We start from the raw sequence: 17,958 nt of genomic DNA on the forward strand, positions 1-17,958 counted from the left end.
ACTACACTAGATTGAACCAGTCTCAAAGAGAAACAAAGCCAAGTGGTGGAGGCTCATGCTTTTAGTCCCATCACTAGGGGGCAGAGAGTGGAATATAAGGCAGGAGGAGACAGGAGCTCAGGGCATTCAGTCTGAGGGTTTGTGGCCTTACGATTGCCCATTTGGTTTGAGGATTTGGTAGAGGCAAAAAGTCTCTCTGGTGACTGGCTCTTCTGATCTTTCAGCATTTACCCTGATATCTGACTCCAGATTTTTATTTAATAAGACTAATTAGGAATGTACTACACTTCCACCTCATTCATTGAGGCAGGGTCTCTCAGTTGAACCCAGAGCTCACTGATGTGGTTACTGGCTAGGCTCTCTAGCCAGCTTGATCTGAGGTTCCCCTGTCTCTGCCTTCTGATGTCGAAAGTGAAGGCAGACTTCCAAGTCTGTCTGGCTTTACTGGATTGTGGGGATCCAAACACTTGCACGTCAAGCCCTTTAGCCATGGAGCCACCTCCCCAGCCCCAGAAACATATTTTGCAGAGTGACTCATTAATTGAGCATTCTGGGTCCCACTCAGCCTCTCCAGTGATTCATCGGCTCGCATTCTCACATTCGCTGCCATGTAGCTCTTAGCGGTCTCGTTAGCTGGCACATTCCCAGCCAAACCGGCTCTAACCTGGGTGTTTTAAGCCATCCAGGTAGAGGAGCATCCCTGCCTGGTAACAGTTAACCCCTCCCACAGGGCATGCAGTGATTGTCTTTCCTGTTGCCCACCTTGAGGGTGGCATGGGCTGAGAACGTGGACACGAGGGTGGGGACAGTTTTCCTTGCTTGGGGACTCATATCTTTAGAAAGAGGACCATGGTACATCCGGGGACACAGAGGAGCAGGACCATGGTACATCCGGGGACACAGAGGAGCCCTGGAAACAGGCTTGTCATTGCCTGTGACTTGGGCTACTGAAGGGTGTGGGGGGCACAGCAGACCTTTGAGAAGGGATTTCTGGGAGTCGCTGCTTCACAGGGGAACTTCTCTACTCGTATCTTAATCTACTCTGAGGCTTGGGACCTTCCCAAATGCAAGCTCACTGGGCTTCCAGTTGCCAGAACACACTCCCTTCCCACACCAGAAATTCCTCAGGTTTTCCTAAAAGGGACCTTTGTGTAGCAAAAGGGAGACCGAGGTCTAGACTCTTAGGGTGAGCAAGGAGGAACCCGTGGTGCTGGCAGGCCCTGTTTTGATTTATTTATCCATTTGTTTGTTTTTGCAGTGGGCACGTCCTTGGCCTTGAACGTAGCAATGGTTTTGCTTTAGTGTTAGGGGCTGGCGAGATGGCTCGTTAGCTACAAGTTCTTGCTGTTATTGCAGAGGATGACTCAGGTTTGGTTCTGAACAGGGCAGTTCACAAGTGCTCGTAACTTCAGCTCCTGAGGATGGCTGTCATCTTGCTGGAGTGAGTGCCACACAGCCTACAGCCGAGCCGCTAGTCTTTCGCCACTGGGTTTGTTCAGTGAAGACAATGCATTTCTTCCTGGGAACTCTGACTGCTCTGCCATCCTGCTGACCTTCATGAGGTCCTCACACAACCCAGACTTCCTCACCCTTTCAGGGGTGTGGACAGAACAGTGCACGTCTGTCTCAGCTCTTGGGAAGGAGGGCAAGACTGGCCTTCCTCTGAATCCGAGGAGGTGGTTGAATGCCTTTCACAGTTTCTGCCCGGTCAGAAGCCACAGAAGGCTTAGGCTTTGTCTTGGCGGCTGCTGCTCCCATTGACAACTGCTTACTAATCACTGTAGGAGATCTCCGTGTTATTTCTAATCACTGTAGGAGATCTCCGAGTGGGACTGGGTAGATGCTCAGTGGTTCAGAGCACTTGTTACTCTGCCAGAGAATCCAAGTTCAGTTGCCAGTACACACATTGGGTGGTTCACAACTGCCTGTAACTCCAGCTTTAGGAGATTTGATGCCCTCTTCTGGCTTCTGCAGGCACTGCACTCGTGTGCATGTGCACAAACATACATGTACATATGGACACACACACAAATAAATTTTTAAAAATTGAAAAGGAAAAATTTTAAATAATAAGGCTTTAGTGAGAAGAAATTGAATCACCATTGGCCCCACAGTGTATGTGTGTGTGTGCGCGCACATGCACGTGTGTATGTCCGTGTGTACATGTATGTTTATGTGTGCCTGTGAAGGCCAGAGATACTCTTCTTTAGGTATTGTTCCTTAGTTATACTGTTCATTATTTTGAGGCCAGGGTCTCTCACTAGCCTGGAGCTCATTGAACAGGCTGTGCTGGCCTAGGGAGCCCCAGGAACATGCCTGTCTCTGCCTTCCCAGGGCTGGGGTCACAAGTATGTACCATTATTCTTAGCTTTCAAACCTTGCTTCTGGAGATTGAACTCAAGTCCTTGTGCTTTCCAGACAAGTCTGTTACCAGCTGAACCAACAGCTCCCCACCTCCTGGCTTGCTTCTCTCAGACAGCTTGCTGTGGTCTTGGTTTTGGAGGCCAGCCTCATCACTTACGAGTTGTCACAAATCACTTGTATAGCTGGTGTCCTATGACCTTCGGGACAGTGTCTTCCTATCCCTGAGCTTCCAATAACCCAGCCTGTATGGAGACCCACACGCTAGTCTCTCTCTAAGTGGGGAAGCGGTTCAAGAACTGGGGAGCTGTGGTTCAGGACGAGGCAGTCTCATCAGGTCAGTCACGGAGGAAGCTTCTAAAATTGTGCTTACTGGCTATGCAGAGCTTCTGCCTGGATGGAGGTGTGTATGGCCTGAGATCCTATGTTCCTTGCAGGGACATGTTCTGCTTTGCAAATACAGAGGCTAAGGCTCAGAGAGGTCAGGTTCAGATAACCAGAGCCCAGGGCTCTCAAACTGGATGCAGCCAGCTGAGGGACAGAGGAAACATCTTTGTGGGGCTGGGGCATGTTTCAGTGGGGAATGTGCATGCTGAGCAGGAATGAGGACATGAGCTTACCTTGGAAATCATGGAAGAAGTCAGGCCTGGCAGTGCACACCTTTAGCCCAGTGCAGTACTGGGAGGTGGAGACAGGAGGATCTCTGTGGATACCCTCTCTAGCCAATCAGTGAGCTCCAGGTTCAGTGAGAGACCCTGTTTCAGAAAGAAAAAAACCAGAGCAGAGTGATCGAAGAAGATGTCCAGATGTCCATATCTGGCCTCCATTGGCATGCAGGTCTATCTATACGCACGCATGCATGCCCATGGTGGGAGGAGAGAACACTTATTTTGAGATTCCTTTCCCCCTTCCTGCAGCCTTCCAGGAATTCAGAATCTCCCACCTAAAAATTTCCCAGCTGAGGCAGCTGCCTCCAGGAAAACCAGAAAGGCCCAGTGGGCATCTCAGGAAAGAAGTCGGTCCCCAGCCTCCTTCTCGCAGAAAAGCTGTTATTAAATTCTATGCTGGGCCCCGACCTGGATTTAAAGATTTACAAGAAGACAAATGCCAAACAGATGCCCATTAGGGCCCTGACAGCCGAAGCTTAAAGATAACATTTACATTCTGCCTGGGTCTGTATCTCTCTGTTCCCCACCCGGCCCCTCTCCTGCCTCCAGTGGGATCAATACCTCGGCTGAGGTTACATGGAGGTGGTCACATTCTCCTAAGCTGTTTGCTCAGCACTCGGTTTGCTCTGCTAACATGCTGGCTACTTCTTCCAACAGGCCTGTTTGCCCAGCATTAGGGCTGTTTGCCGAAACACCTAGTCCAATCCGAGGGGGCTCAGCTTTCTAAACAGTTGGTCCCCGAATCTGTCAATCAATAACACCAATTGGGTTCCTGACATGGACAGTGACTGTGGCCAAGTCTAATATTTACCCAAACACGGCCTGTCCCCACTTTCCCAGCACCTGACAGTCCCTAGCTCGACAAGAAGGACATCCGCCAAGCGCACAGGCTGCTGGGAAGACATGGTGCTGTCAAACAGAGACCGATTCCAGGAGAGAAGGGCGCATAATAAATATGACGGTCTCTTTATGCGAGGTCATTTACTGAAATGCACAGCCATTTACCTGCTCATCTGGCTGGGTGTTGTTAAAAGTGGCAGGCATGGGGTCTGGCATCTCCTGGACTGGCACAGTAGCCTGGGTTTCTTGGCCTCATAAAGCTTGGGGTTGGATCTAGGGGTTGGCTTGAAGTCATAGATGACCAGGGAGATAATAGGAATCTTTTTGGCCCAATGACCAAAAGATCAAGATCCATGTCCTTAGAAGAGGACAGCAGAGGTTGGTGAGATGCTTCAGTGGCTAAAGCACTTACTGCCAAGTCTGATGACCTGAGTTTGATCCCTGGGAGCCACATGATGGAAGAAGAGAACCAACTCCCCCTAGTCATCCTCTGACCTCCCATGTGAGTGTGCACACACACACACACACACACACACACACACACGCACACGCACACGCACACACACACCAAACAAACATAATAAAAAATTTAAGAGTGATGGTTTAATGGGACCAGCTTTTCTTTGGTCCTTGGGGATGAGAAAATCTTTTGGAACCTGATAGAGGCATTGGCTGGGCAACCTTGTGAACGCACTAAATGTTGCTAAATTATTCACGGCAAAGGTTCATTTTATGTCCTGTGCATCCGAGAGGCTCTCCTGCCCAACTCAGGCTTCGGCTCAGAGTACATGCTTAATAAATGTTTATTGAAAGAACGACCTAACATTTACACAGCCCACAAAGCCCTTTGTTATACATTGGCTCATTTTATCCTTAAAGAACCCTCTGCAGTGGGCAGAGGTGAGTGTTAGCTTTTTCATGTTGTGAAGCAAAGCTAAGATTTGGAGAACACTACGTAGTCTCCCACAGTGAGGAGTGGAGGTGCTGGATTCGAACCACAAAATCATGGGGTCCCAAGTCTGTGCACATAGAGCTCTGCTCGTTCCAGAATGGGAAAGAATTAAAGAATTAAAGGCTATTTATGCCCCTTCTTTTCAGACGTTTACTTATTTTCAAACTTTTTAATTGGCAAGTATTGATTAATTATGTATCATAACAGAGCTCATGATGACACTTTCATACATATATATATAATGTATTTTGATGGTGTTCACCCCAACTTCCCTCTTGTCCCCCTCGCATTTCCACTTCTTCACTACTAGCCCCCTTCTACTTCCATGTGAATGGTTGCATGTGCATGTACGTGTGAATGTGTGTGCACGCGCGCACATGCTACACCCCTGAAGAAAATGCCTCTCCTTTCTCCAGTCACTACTAATGCCTATAGATTCCCAGGGAGGGGTGGGGGGTGGGACTGGCTCATGAACCCTTCTTCTGTAACTGATAGAATGTCGACAAGCCCAAGCTTACACAGGCTTCGTGCAGGTAACCACATCTGCTTTGGGTTCAAGTTCACTAGTGCAGCAGGCTTCCCATACGCAGAAGACAGCATTCTGCGACTCCTCACCCTCCTTCCTCTGGATCTTGCATTTTTTCTTCTCTCTCTTCTGTGATGTTCCCTTAGCCTTGGAGGGGTGATATCAATGCATTTTTATCACTAAAAATGATTAAAAATGTTGTCAAAGCAGGTACTTCATGTCCCCTGTACCTAGCACCTAGTTAGTTGGGTCTTTACTAACTCACTCACTGAGCTACAGGCACAGAGACCTCTCTGTTGAGGGACCCAGGCATCTTGGAGCATCAGGGTCTTTAACAAGAATCTGGGGGCTGCAAAGGAGACTTTGCTGGAGGCACACATCCGGCTCCATAGCATGGGCACCATGGGAGGGGACCTGCCTGATGGTGGCTGGGCCATCTCGTTGACACGTGTTAGGCTGGGTGTGGCTGTGCTGTTAAGAGAGATGGATTTCAAAAGTGTTACGGGGGACTCATCACTCCCACATCTTGTTTCTTTTTCTGCTTCTTCTGCCTGTGAGGCCTTGATATAACCCTAAGCGAATGTTTCATAGTCTACAAGGTGGAACAATGTAGTTTGTATCACAGGGACATGCTGGCCAGGGGAGCCAGGAAGGTTGGAAGTACTCAACACAATGCCAGGGAGGAAAGATGTCCAGTAGTTTCTATGATATTTCTTGGCTTCATTTAGGGCATCTGGACCCGTGGGCTAAGTTTGGGCTGTAAGGACCGTTTTCCCTCGTGCAGGCCACAGTTATGATTTTTATTAAAAAAAAAGACATCTGGACTAGAGAAATGGCTCAGTGGTAAAGAACAGGTACTGTTCTCACAGAGGACTGGAGGTTCATTCCCATCACCCACGTCAAGCAGCTCATAGCTACCTGGAAATCCAGTTGTGCGGGGATTCAATGCCTCTGACCTCTTAGGGCACCTGCACTCATGAATACCTACCCAGACCCCACCTCCAAAAATCACATAATTAAAAATAGAGAAAATAAACCTTAGAAAATACATTTGACTGAAATTTGTTTGCTTTCGTTGCCTGTGGACCCTGGCAGTTTTAAAAATCTGAGAGAAAAGGGTCCCTGAAAAGTCAAAGAGAAAAATCACTTTGGGACTGTGGAGCTTTGCAGAAATCACAAGATACTGGTGTTACCATGTGAGCCTCAGGCCAGGGCAGGGTCCTACAGATGCTCTGACATCTTAGTGTTCTGTAGTGGACAGCACTCACTCCAGGGACATCTAGGCCACGATGATGCTGACAACACCTTCAGACAGGACTCAAAACTGCAGTCGTGTTTCTTTTCCCCTTTCCTCCTTCCCTCCCTCCTTCCCTCTTTCCTTCCCTGTCTTCCTCCCTCTCTGTTTCCCTCCCTTCCTTTCTCCTTTTCTCTGGCCTCCACATTCATACCTACTTACAGACATGCACATACACAATCGTACATACACACACATAACACACACACACACACACACACACACACACACACACACACACACACTTTCAGCCAGGTCTGGTGGTGCAGGCCTGTAATCTCACCTACTAAGAAGGATGAGGTAGGATTGAAAGTTCAAGTCCTATCTGGGCTACAAAGTGACTTCAAGGCTAGTTTGAATTATATAAAGAGACCCTGTCTCAAAATAGAAAAAGTAAAAATAAGTGGGTTGGGAATGCAACTTTGTAGTAAGAACTTACCTAGTACATTTGAGGGCTCAGGTTCAATCCTATCACCCAAGCAAAAAAACAAACAAAGAAAAAGGAAAGTAAGTAGATTTCAAAATGAACACTAATAGCAGGGAGTATAAACCAGTGTCACTCACCAGGGGGTCATTTTCAGTGACCACTGGGGTTCACTTTTAAAACTTGATGGGTTGGATATAATGGCATGAACATTTAGTCTAGATACTCAAGAGACAGAGGCAGGTGAATCTCTATGAGTTCAGATTCAGCTGGGGTTATATAGTGAGACTATGTCTCAAAAAAATATCAAACCAAAAAGATGCTCAATTACGCCACAAGAACACTTACTCAACTATGTTCATAGTAGCTTTATTTGTAATAGCCAGAACCAGGAAACAACCCAGATGCCCCTCAACTGAAGAATGGATAAAAAAAATGTTGTACGTTTACACAATGGAGTACTACTCAGCTGTTAAAAAAACAATGACATCAGGAAATTTAAAGGCAAATGGATGGAACTAGAAAAAAAGTTATCCTGAGTGAAGTAACCCAGAGCCAGAAAGACAAACATGGTATGTACTCACTCATAAGTGGATATGATCTGTAAAGTAAATGATAACCATGCTACAATCCACAGACCCAGAGAGGCTAGGTAACAAGGACGGTCCAAGGGGAGACTTATCCATCTCCCTGGGAAGAGGAAATAGAGGAGACCTTCTGGTTGGACTGCAGGGAGGTCAGCATGGGAACTTGAGGGATCAGGTTGGGGTTGGGGGAAGGGGGAGAGTGCTGTGAGAGATGACTGGGGCTTTTAGGGGTCATGTAGAAGCCTGATGCAAGGGAAACTAACCACGAGTCTGCTAGGATGGCCCCAGCTAGGACTCCAGGCAGTAGTGGATGCGTAGCCTGAATTGGTCACCCCTGTGATCGGGTTGGTGCAACCCTGGTTGTCACTGGAGAACCTCATCTAGTGAGGGATGGAGGCCCCAGAGGCCAGAAGAAGGTAGCAGATTCCCTGGATTGGAGTTGCACATGGCTGTGAGCCACTATGTGGGTGCTGGGAATCAAACCTAGGTCCTCTGCAAGAGCAGGCAGTGCTCTTAACCACTAAAATATCTTTTTCCAGGTCCCAAATGGAGACTTCTTGTCTTAAAATCAAAGAACAAATTTACATGACGGAATAATGGATTAATTGCACCTTTGCTGGCATATTGGGTTATGAAAACCCTCTTACTGGTCACCAGATTACTGATACGATTACTAATGTAGGCAATTATTTTAGTAGGTTGACCTGAGGCTCAGTCTGCATAAATATACATAAAGGCCCCTGTGGGCACCGTCACACTGCTCTGTCCCGTCCTTAGAGCGACTTCACTGTTGCATTGCCTTGCAAGAGCAACCACATGATCAGCACGAATTTCCATTTCTAATGGAAGTTGAATTAGGGGACTTGTGCCAGCCCCAAACAATGTGAGTTTAGTGGAGCTCAACAACAACCAAGGAGAAAAGAAAGCGAGAGAAGAGCAAAAGAGGTGGCTATATGTGGTGGACTTAGAAACACATCATGGTTACATTTAGGTATATACATGTGTGTGTGTGCGCGTGTGTGTGTATACATATATATGTATATATACGCATGCATGCATACAACAGCAGTCACTGAAGAAAGAGGCTAAGACTTTAAAGAGATTGAGGAGGGATACTAGGGAAGGTTTGGAGGGAGAAAAGGGAGAAATAATGTAATTATATTACAATCTCAAGAATAAAAGAAAAATATCTTTAGGCACAGTAGTGCACACTTTTTATCCCAGCTCTCAGGATGTAGAGGCGGGTAACTCTCTGAGTTTGAGGGCAGTATGGTTTACACAGTGAGTTCCAGGTTAGGCATTAGGCACAATGAGACTATCTATCTATCTATCTATCTATCTATCTATCTATCTATCTATCTATCTATCTATCTATCTATCTATGTATCTATCTATGTATCTATCTATCTATGTATCTATCTATGTATCTATCTATTTATGTATCTATCTGTGTATCTATGTATCTATGTATCTATGTATCTATGTATCTATCTATCTATCTATCTATCTATCTATCTATCTATCTATCTATTTATCTATCTCTGTTTATTAGCTATCTAACAGAGGGAAGTAAGTGATTGCCATGTATCTTCTGAGGCCCTATAGGAGATTCCTATTCACCCAGTCTATTCTGTGTGTCCTCTGCTTCTTTGGGACCAGGGATTGTGGGTTTTATCATATGCAAACTAACAAGACTAGCAGGAAGATGTTGGGGGCTAGAGATATGATGAGAGAGAAAGAGCCAGGTTCACTGATAGTGTTTGTAGGTGGGTGTGTCTGGGAAGAGCCAAGCCTCTGTGGCTCTGAGTGGACTGTGCTGGGAAAGAGTCTCTTAGAGGCTGGCGTCTTGTGCTCACTCCAGCTTTCTAACCTTGAACAAGTACCCTGCTTTTTGGGACCCAGCTCCCCTTCCCTGAGAACCCGGGAGTGCGGTGAAATTGTAGGGTCCTCTGAGCTGGATGTCGCGAGGGTACACAGGAGATAACAAAGTCCAATCTGGCCAGTGCTAACCGCTCAGTAAGAGATGATTGATGCCAAGGACTGGAGAGATGTCTCGGGAGGGAAAGTGTTTGCCAGGCAAGCCCGAGGACCTGAGTTGGGACCCCCAGAACCATGTAAAAGTCTGGGCGCTGTAGTGTACACCTGTAATCCCAGCACTTGGGAAACAGAGGCAGGAAGCTGTCTGGGGCCTGTTGGGTAGCTGGTCTTGCTAAATTAGCTGTGTTCAGTGAGAGATCTTGCCACAAGCAAACACACAAATGTGCTAGAGGAAGACACACCTGCTATTGACCTATGACCCCATATGTACTGGCACACCCACAAACAGGTGTACATTAATAACAGACACTTGAGAACATGGAGAGAGAGCTGATATCACACCCTAGACTTCCCCAGGACACCCTCCTTCATCAGAAACCTCTCTCCTATGGTAATCCAGGATTTAACACAGATCTTGCCTCAGGGAAGGCCTTTTTATGGGGCTGAGATAATTCTGGGCCTGTGTTTCTCCGCTGTGCAAACCAGCCTGAACTGAACTGCCTGGAGAAAGAGGCAGACCCCGCGGCCCGGTGAAAACTTGCTCAAATATAAATGGCCTCCGAGGAGATGGAATGGCAGAAGGCTGACGGTTCCTGTGAAAAGCAAGCTGTTGTTTGCTGTGTTAGTGACCCCAGAAGTAATTCCTCAGCTTCTGTGTTGAAATCATGATCTATCTCTAGCCACCTTTCTTTCCAGTGCTCACCCAAAGTCTGGCCCAGCACCCGGAATAACAACAACACCATTTCCTACAGCCCAGGGTTGTATTAAAGACGAGGCCTTGCTTTTCTGCCTCCTGTTTAACAAGGTAAACAGGAGTTAAGTTAACATGTCCTGCCTTCTACAAGGACAACTAACTGTGCCAGGGATTTCAAATGCTGTAGATGATAGACCATCTGATATAAACGCTGTAGAGAGACCATCTGATATAAGCCCACCGCAAGCCTGTATCTCAGAGAAGGTAAGCAGCTTGCCCAAGGTTGCCTAGCTTGCGAGAATCTTGGCTGGGATTTTGAGCTTAGCACAGGCTGCACTCGGTCTCAGTACCTAGCTGGCTTCTCTGAGGGAAACTGGTCCTACTCTGGGAGCCACAGGTCAAGGCGACCATGGCGCAACAGGCTTCTGAGAACAACAAAGAACATGAAGTGTAGCCTAACTCAGCGAGGCGTCTTACCGGCACTCTGCCCAGCTTGAGAGTCTGAGCTTGCCTATCCTGAAGAGGCCTGAGTATTCTCCACGGAGGAGTAATTGACTGAATAAAATGCATTACAATGGGGACTAGAGAAATGGCTCTGCAGTTAGGAACACTTGTTGATCTGCAGATGACCGGGTTCGGTTCCCCACACCTACAACACTAGACCCAGAGCTCATGTCCTCTTCTGGCCACTTCAGGCACCTACATGCAAGCGATGCATGCATGCACGCGCGCGCGCACACACACACACACACACACACACACACACACGCACATGCATGTGTGCACACCTACACCGTAAATAAACCTTTAAAGAATCACATTTACAATATTTTACGAGAAGCCCTTAATCAATAGAGAAAAACACAGTTTGAATGCATTTTCAAGCTGAGACACCCCTTTCCACACTAATAATTGATAGACTACCCTCAAATTGTTCTTATTTGTTCATTAACGTAAGTCCCCCGAGGACTCACTAGGCAACACTTTATTAGCCTGGATGAAGTAATATATTTTAAAGTAATAAAACAACATTATTTTTAAATTATTTTTTAATGTGGACTTTCTAGCCACTGACTGCCCTCTCTTATAGGTCTGAATTAGTGAGTTTTAATTGTGTGTAAAAAAGCAATAAAATCATCATTACAAAAATGATGGGGTGTTTCACTCACAGCAGGCACCATGCAGCTCGGTCCGCTCTGCCTCGCTAAGCCCACACAGTGGGCGGGCGATGCACACCCTCGCTGCAGGCCAGTGGGCTCAGCTGGGGGTCCTCACCCTGGGCCCAGGCTTGGGAGCATTGCAATGAGGTCAAAGGTTAGGCTTAACATTTCCAAGATGACATTCTGCAATACCCAAATGGACACAGCCAGCTACAAACATGGTGATGAGGGTGATTTTCTCTCATGTGTGGTATGCATTGCGTGTGTGTTGTACATGTATATATGTATGTTTCCCATGTGTAGGTATGTACATGTGTGGTACATGTATGTGCATATGTGTATGGCTGCTGGAGAGTGAAGTGTCTTCCTTGACTGTTCTCTGCTTTATTCATAGAGGCAGGGCCTACCAATTGAGCCCAGAACTCTCTGATCAAGCTTATTCAGCTACTTGGCTCGCTCTGGGATCCCCTGCCTTACAAGTGCTGGAATCACACCATGGGGCTTGCCATCCCGCCTGGCTTTTCCATGGCATCTGAATTTGCTCATTCCCTGAGCCACCTCCCCAGCTCTGATGCTTATACTGATTGTCATCTTGCAGCATCTACAGTCACCTAGGAGACGAGCCTGGGAAGATCTAGCCTTAAGTAGGGCAGCACCATTTCAGGGCCTGGGGGCCTAGACTAAAGAAAGAGAAGAAATCAGTTAATCAACAGTGTCTCGGCTCTCTATTTCCCGACTGTGGGTACAGTGTGACCAGCTGCCTCGCGCTCCTGCTGCCACACCTTCCCAGCCGCAATGGACTTCACCCTCGGATCCTGAGCCAGAACAAACCCTTTCCCCTTTAAAGTGCTTTATCGGGTATTGAGGCATAGCAGCAAGATAAGTAATCAATACACCGGGTAAGGCTGACTCTCTGGGCCCAGAAGTCCTGAGTTAACAAAGATAGAAGACTGTGAAATTACAGAGACCTGCACGGCACATGCGAAACTTTCTGTGATCTAGCGTAGAGTCTGCATGTTGGGCCAAGCGGTTGCAGATGTGTCCTTGGTGGATACACAAGGCCCACGAGAAGGAGCGTGGAGGCTAATTTCAAGTGTTACCTCACATATGCTGTGGTGACTGATGGTTTAGTCCCACACCAGTCAAGATATTGCAGAGTATTGTGTGACCAAAACTCACGTTTAAACCAATCAAGCGCATTGCTTGTTTCTGTGTAGGTGAGCCTCACCCCATCAGCTGAAGGCCTTCAGAATGAGAGAGTATTCTCTGGTGTGTTTCTAGGCCGCCACTGAGAATTTGAATTCGAGACCATGGCCTACAGCCAGAGCATCCCACCCTTTGGCTTCTCTGGGACATATTGGCCGATGAAGACTTGTCTTGAGCCATGCTGAAGTCCGGGGCTGTCCTACCCACGCTTCAGGCGCTGCTGGACCAGGCCTATGCTCATTTTGCATGGCATCAAGCACAATGACATCATATACAGACTTCGTGCTTGAGAATCATGCACGCAAGACACAAATTGCAACCGAACCCACCTCATACTATTTTAAGTAATCTTAAACTTTTGTCTTGGGCCAAATTCTTAGATATCTTGGACCACATGTGCTGTGAGGTTGGGTTAGACACTCCTGTCTGCAACATTATCTCTTCCCCAAAGCTTTAGGCAGTGACCTCCTCTGCAGACACTATAAGGAGCCCGTTAATGACAGTTGCCCCTTCTCCTTCTAGGCCTCCTTCTTTCTCTGTGTATAGCTGTGCACAGTCCCCCCCCCCCCACGCATGCATGAGCAAGCGTGTAAGTATGCACACATGCATGTGCACACACACGCACAAACACACGTCTTCATGTGTGACTCTTCATACCTAGCCACACTTCTCTAGCTGTTTTGTTGCTCCCTGGTTCTATGACTCTTGAGGACCCTGACTAGGGCAGGCCTAGGGAAGGTATTTTCCTCGTGAGTCATGCTGACTTTGAACTCTAAGTTGGGGACACCAGAAGCAGCACCGGTAGAGAGACAGCCCGTGATGGAGAGGAGCCTCTCTTTTCTGAGACAGACAGGGTCTCACTAGGCAGCCCAGGTTGGGATGGAACTTGAGATCCTCCTGCCTCAGCCTCGTGAGTGTGTGACTACAGATGCACACCATCATGGTGGCTCACTAGCAGGTTTTTATTGCTGCAAGCCATCCTTGAGGCGGTCTGTCAACAAGACACACCCTGCAGTATTCCGATCTCCCCGTGGCATCATGCTTTTTTGTCTGGGTCCTTTTGGAAAATGGCTGGAGGGCCTGTGATAAACTGGGGCAACCCAATAGGACAGGTGACATTCCTCAGCTTCCCCTGCCAGCCTGGGTGCCATCCTCAAGCCATGGTGCAGGAGTGCCAAACAGTAGAGGGCACCAGAGGCCTGTCTCTGTCGTGACAGCCTGTTTTGGTGGCATCAGGCATGTGTGGGCGAAGGTGGTGCTGCTGCTGTGGGAGGTGGCACTCAGTTGTAAACAGGGAGAGCTCAGGACTGCTGCTGTGTGTGTCACTGTGGTTGTGGGCAAGCGGCTGCGTGAGGCTGACTTACCTCCAGTGGGGTGCAGAGAGCACTTGGGACCAGGGTCCTGGGGATGTGGGTCACCATGGGTTCTCAAGAGTGGGCCTGACATGAGCGAGAGCTTTCTCTCTGGGCTAACTCTGCATTGAGCCTGGGAGGGCAAGCTAGGAGCTGGGACAAAGCTTAGTGGGGCACAGTATACCAACAGCCAGGCTGCCTGATGCCAAGTGAGGAGGCTGTCCCCAAGGCTTCTTCTCTCTCCAGCACCTTGAATCTCACCATCACGTCTCTGCCCACTTCCTGCCCTTCTTCCACCTCTGCACAATGTTCTGGATTTGGGAGGAAGGGAAAGATGGAGGTGGGAGAGGGTGGCACCCGACAGTAACAGTTTTAATGATCAGATGCTGCTGGGGGTGGGGTGGAGCCAGCTGCTTTATCCCTGCTCCGTTTTGAAGGGTCACTCCTAAACCTTCAGTTTTCCCTCTGTAGACAGGGGCTCAGGGGCAGGTGAGCCTGGACATGTTGAGGGTCAGGAGCAGGGAGGCATGTCGGCCTTGGGGAAGAGATGAGAAAGACCTGCTGTCCTGCCAGGAGTCCCTCCAGTCCCTGCACCTGCTTGATTTCCTTTAGTGTTGGCGTGTGCTCAGTATTGACACTTTTCCAGATTGTACAAGACCAAGGTCAGGTGAGGTCCATCACCTCTAGCCCTACTTGGCACTCTCATAAGAGAGGCTGTCAAAGACACCAAGTTTCCTACACTCCCTCTCTGCCTCCTGTAGGCCACCCTTCTTCACCTCCCGACTCTGGGCCCTCTCACGTGGGCAGGAGGTCTGTCCTTCAGAATGTCAGGCACGATCTGCGGGTGGTCACCTAGGGATGCATGGGAATGGGGGACTGTTCCTTGGCACTCAGCTGGGCCGTGGGTGGAATGCTTCTGTTTGGAACTACCTTGCCTCCTCCTCCCCTCCCTGCCAGAGTGGCCAACTCGTGAGGCTCCAACCTCTTTGTAAGGGCACTCCCAGTCCCTCAGTCTGTCTGTCTTGGCTCAAGCCCTGGATTCTTGGGGATGTGGTAGGGAGGGAGACCTCTTCAATGCCCCAGCTCCAAGTGCTCCACCCTTGGGGGATGTGGTAGGGAGGAAGACCTCTTCAATGCCCCAGCTCCGAGTGCTCCACCCTTGGGCTCTAGAGCTCAGCAGGGTACACAGAGCTAAGCCCCCAGCATTAGGCCTCTTAAGAAGCTCTGAATGACTCTCAGATGCCTGTAACCTGTTTAGGGCTCTTGAGACAGGGTGCTGGTGTTTTCCTCCTCTTGCCTCGTTGGAGCCGTCCTTTGGTCCTTGTTGAGTGTCTTGTTACTTCGTCAGGCCCACCCTGCATCTGGTGATTTCCATAGGCCCAGCAGGATGCAAGGCCACCAGGGAGGTGACATATGGAGATGAACTGAACATGATCCCCGTGGGGCTGGCAATTGGTGGGCATAAAACTTGGAAGCAAGTGGCTTGCACTGACCCTGATGGGGCTTCTGGAATGGGCCTGGCCCTGCCTGGGAGTGGGGCAGGGGTTGGGGGCTGGAGGTTGGAACCTGGCGTCTTTGACTTAGGGCTGAGACCCCCCAGCGAGAAAAGGGCAGAGAGGGTCAGGTCACAGAGGGTACATAAGTGGGCAGGCGTGGGGCCAATGGCCTATCTGTGGCTGGGCGTGTTTGGAGTCACTGGAGAGTAAAAACACCAAAGTAGAGGTGATGCTGAAGACTGAGTGGGCTTTGGTCATGAAGAGACTTGGAGTCCAGGCTAAGGCAAGCCTGGGGGAGGGAAGGGGACAGACAGGAACTACCACATCAACTCAGGGGAAGAGGAGGAGGTGAGGAATATGGGAAGACATAGAGATGTCCTGGGAGGGTGAAAGATGGTGATAGGGAAGAGGGAAGCGGTGAGGAGGGCTCCCTGCTCCCAGCTCAGACGGCTGGTTCCTTGAAGCTACACATCAGAGTGGGAAAGAGGAGGAACAGGCAAGAAGGGGTGGGTTCTCAGATAAGATTATCTAGTGACCTGCTGGTGAGGGGGGGGTCTGTGGTGAGAATTTCTCCTTGTGGGGGACTTAGCATTGTCTATCTGCCTCCTTCTAAAGTCTCTGTGATGAATCAAAGTTCCTTCTGGAGAGCCAGTGAATTTGCTGGGCTCACCTACAGAGCGTGGGTGGAGGTTACTGACAGGATTGCTGGTGACCCCAATGCAGCTGCGCTGGAAAGTCTTACCCAGCATGCATGACTGCTTCCCCAAAGCTGCATAAGTAGAACAACTTTTCCTTAATCCCTAACTGACTCTAACCTCTGCTTGAGACCCCAAGGCTAAGTGCAAGTGGGGCAGAACTGCATGCAACTGGCGTGGAGGACAGCAGGAACACTCAGGCGAGGGTCCCATGACCCTTCCTGTCACCCCTTCTATGAGGGAATGTCAACCGTGAACAGGCTTAGCCATGATGGCCTTTGGCAAGCAGATCCAGTTGAACTCTTGAAGTTAGCAGCTGTTTGACTTGAAAAATTATGCCATTCAAAGGGGCTGAAGGAGTCTCAAGCTTTTGAAAATGACGTATGTTTATTGTGTGAGTGTGTGCACACATGTACACGATGTGAGCCCCAGGGCCCATGCAGAGGACAACTTTGAAGAGTCCGTTCTCCTTCCGTCATGAGGGTTCTGGAGATTGGTCTCAGGTTGTCAGGCTTAGTAGCAGGACCCTTTGCTCACTGAGCCGTCTCTCTGGCCTGAAACTTTTGTTTTTAAGGGCGAGTTGTGTGTGTCACCTCTTCTAGCTCTCTCTGCCCACAGTGTGAGTCAAATGAGAGAAGCAGTGGATGGGCGTTTCCCGTTTGTGGTAATCTGAAAATTATGACCCAGCCTGGGAAAGGTGTGAGACCCGTTTGGAGTAGTGTGGATTTTCACTGGCTGGTGGGGATTCCTTTTTTTTCCAAGGATTTTCCAGCACTCCTAGCCTCGCTAGTGACTTCTAGGCACAGAATAGGCATCTAGCGAGGCTCAACGTTGCTATGCTATGGAGGCAAACACCCTTGCTTTCAGAATTGGGCCCCTAAGCTCTCTAGCTGAAGGCAGTAGCTCTCAGGCAGAAAGAGGAAGGAAATAGGACTGACTATTCCAACCATCTCTCTGGGCCTCAGTTTCCCTCTGTACAAAGCAGGGCTTCGAATATGACAAGGACCAGGTGGGATGATGGACTCAAAGGCAGTGTGAAGACAAGGAAGCAGAAAGTACTATATTGATGGAATTTTCCCGATCCGTTCATTCACTCATCCATGCATGCCTTCCTTTCGCAAAGAACGACAAACTGTCCCAAGGTGCCTTGGTCATGCCTTGCTAAGGGTTCAGAGTAGGGCAGGTGGAAAGGCTTTGTCACAAGAGCCTGCCTCTGCCTGTCTTATTCCTGCCTCGCTTTCTGCAAGGGAGGGGAAAGGAAGCAGGCAGGTCAGCAGGTTATCTGTGCCATGTTAGGAGGATGCCACCTGAGATGGGGATTGGCTCTGGGATGCTTGGGGTTCCCCTTCTGTTTTGGGGTGAGGGGAGCAGAGGCAGCCACATTGGTTATCTGACAGTAGTGATACACGGGCGGTTGACTCAGGCAAAGACCAGGGTCCTTAGTCGTGCAGATGAGGACACAGAACAACTGTGTCTGATGGTCAACAGAGCAGCCTGCAGGTCCCTGTTTATGGAGATGAAGGACCTGCACCGAGGTTTATCCCCGTGGATGAACTTACTTTAGATGAGATTCAGTTTCCTCATTTGTGATATGAGATTCCCCGCTTGCTGATGTGCCTGGAGAAGGGGAAGTGGGAGCTATGTCTACGCATTTCTGCCCATGGCC

The sequence above is a fragment of the Microtus pennsylvanicus genome, chromosome 3, assembly GCF_037038515.1.
Source record: "Microtus pennsylvanicus isolate mMicPen1 chromosome 3, mMicPen1.hap1, whole genome shotgun sequence".
Classification (NCBI taxonomy): domain Eukaryota; kingdom Metazoa; phylum Chordata; class Mammalia; order Rodentia; family Cricetidae; genus Microtus; species Microtus pennsylvanicus.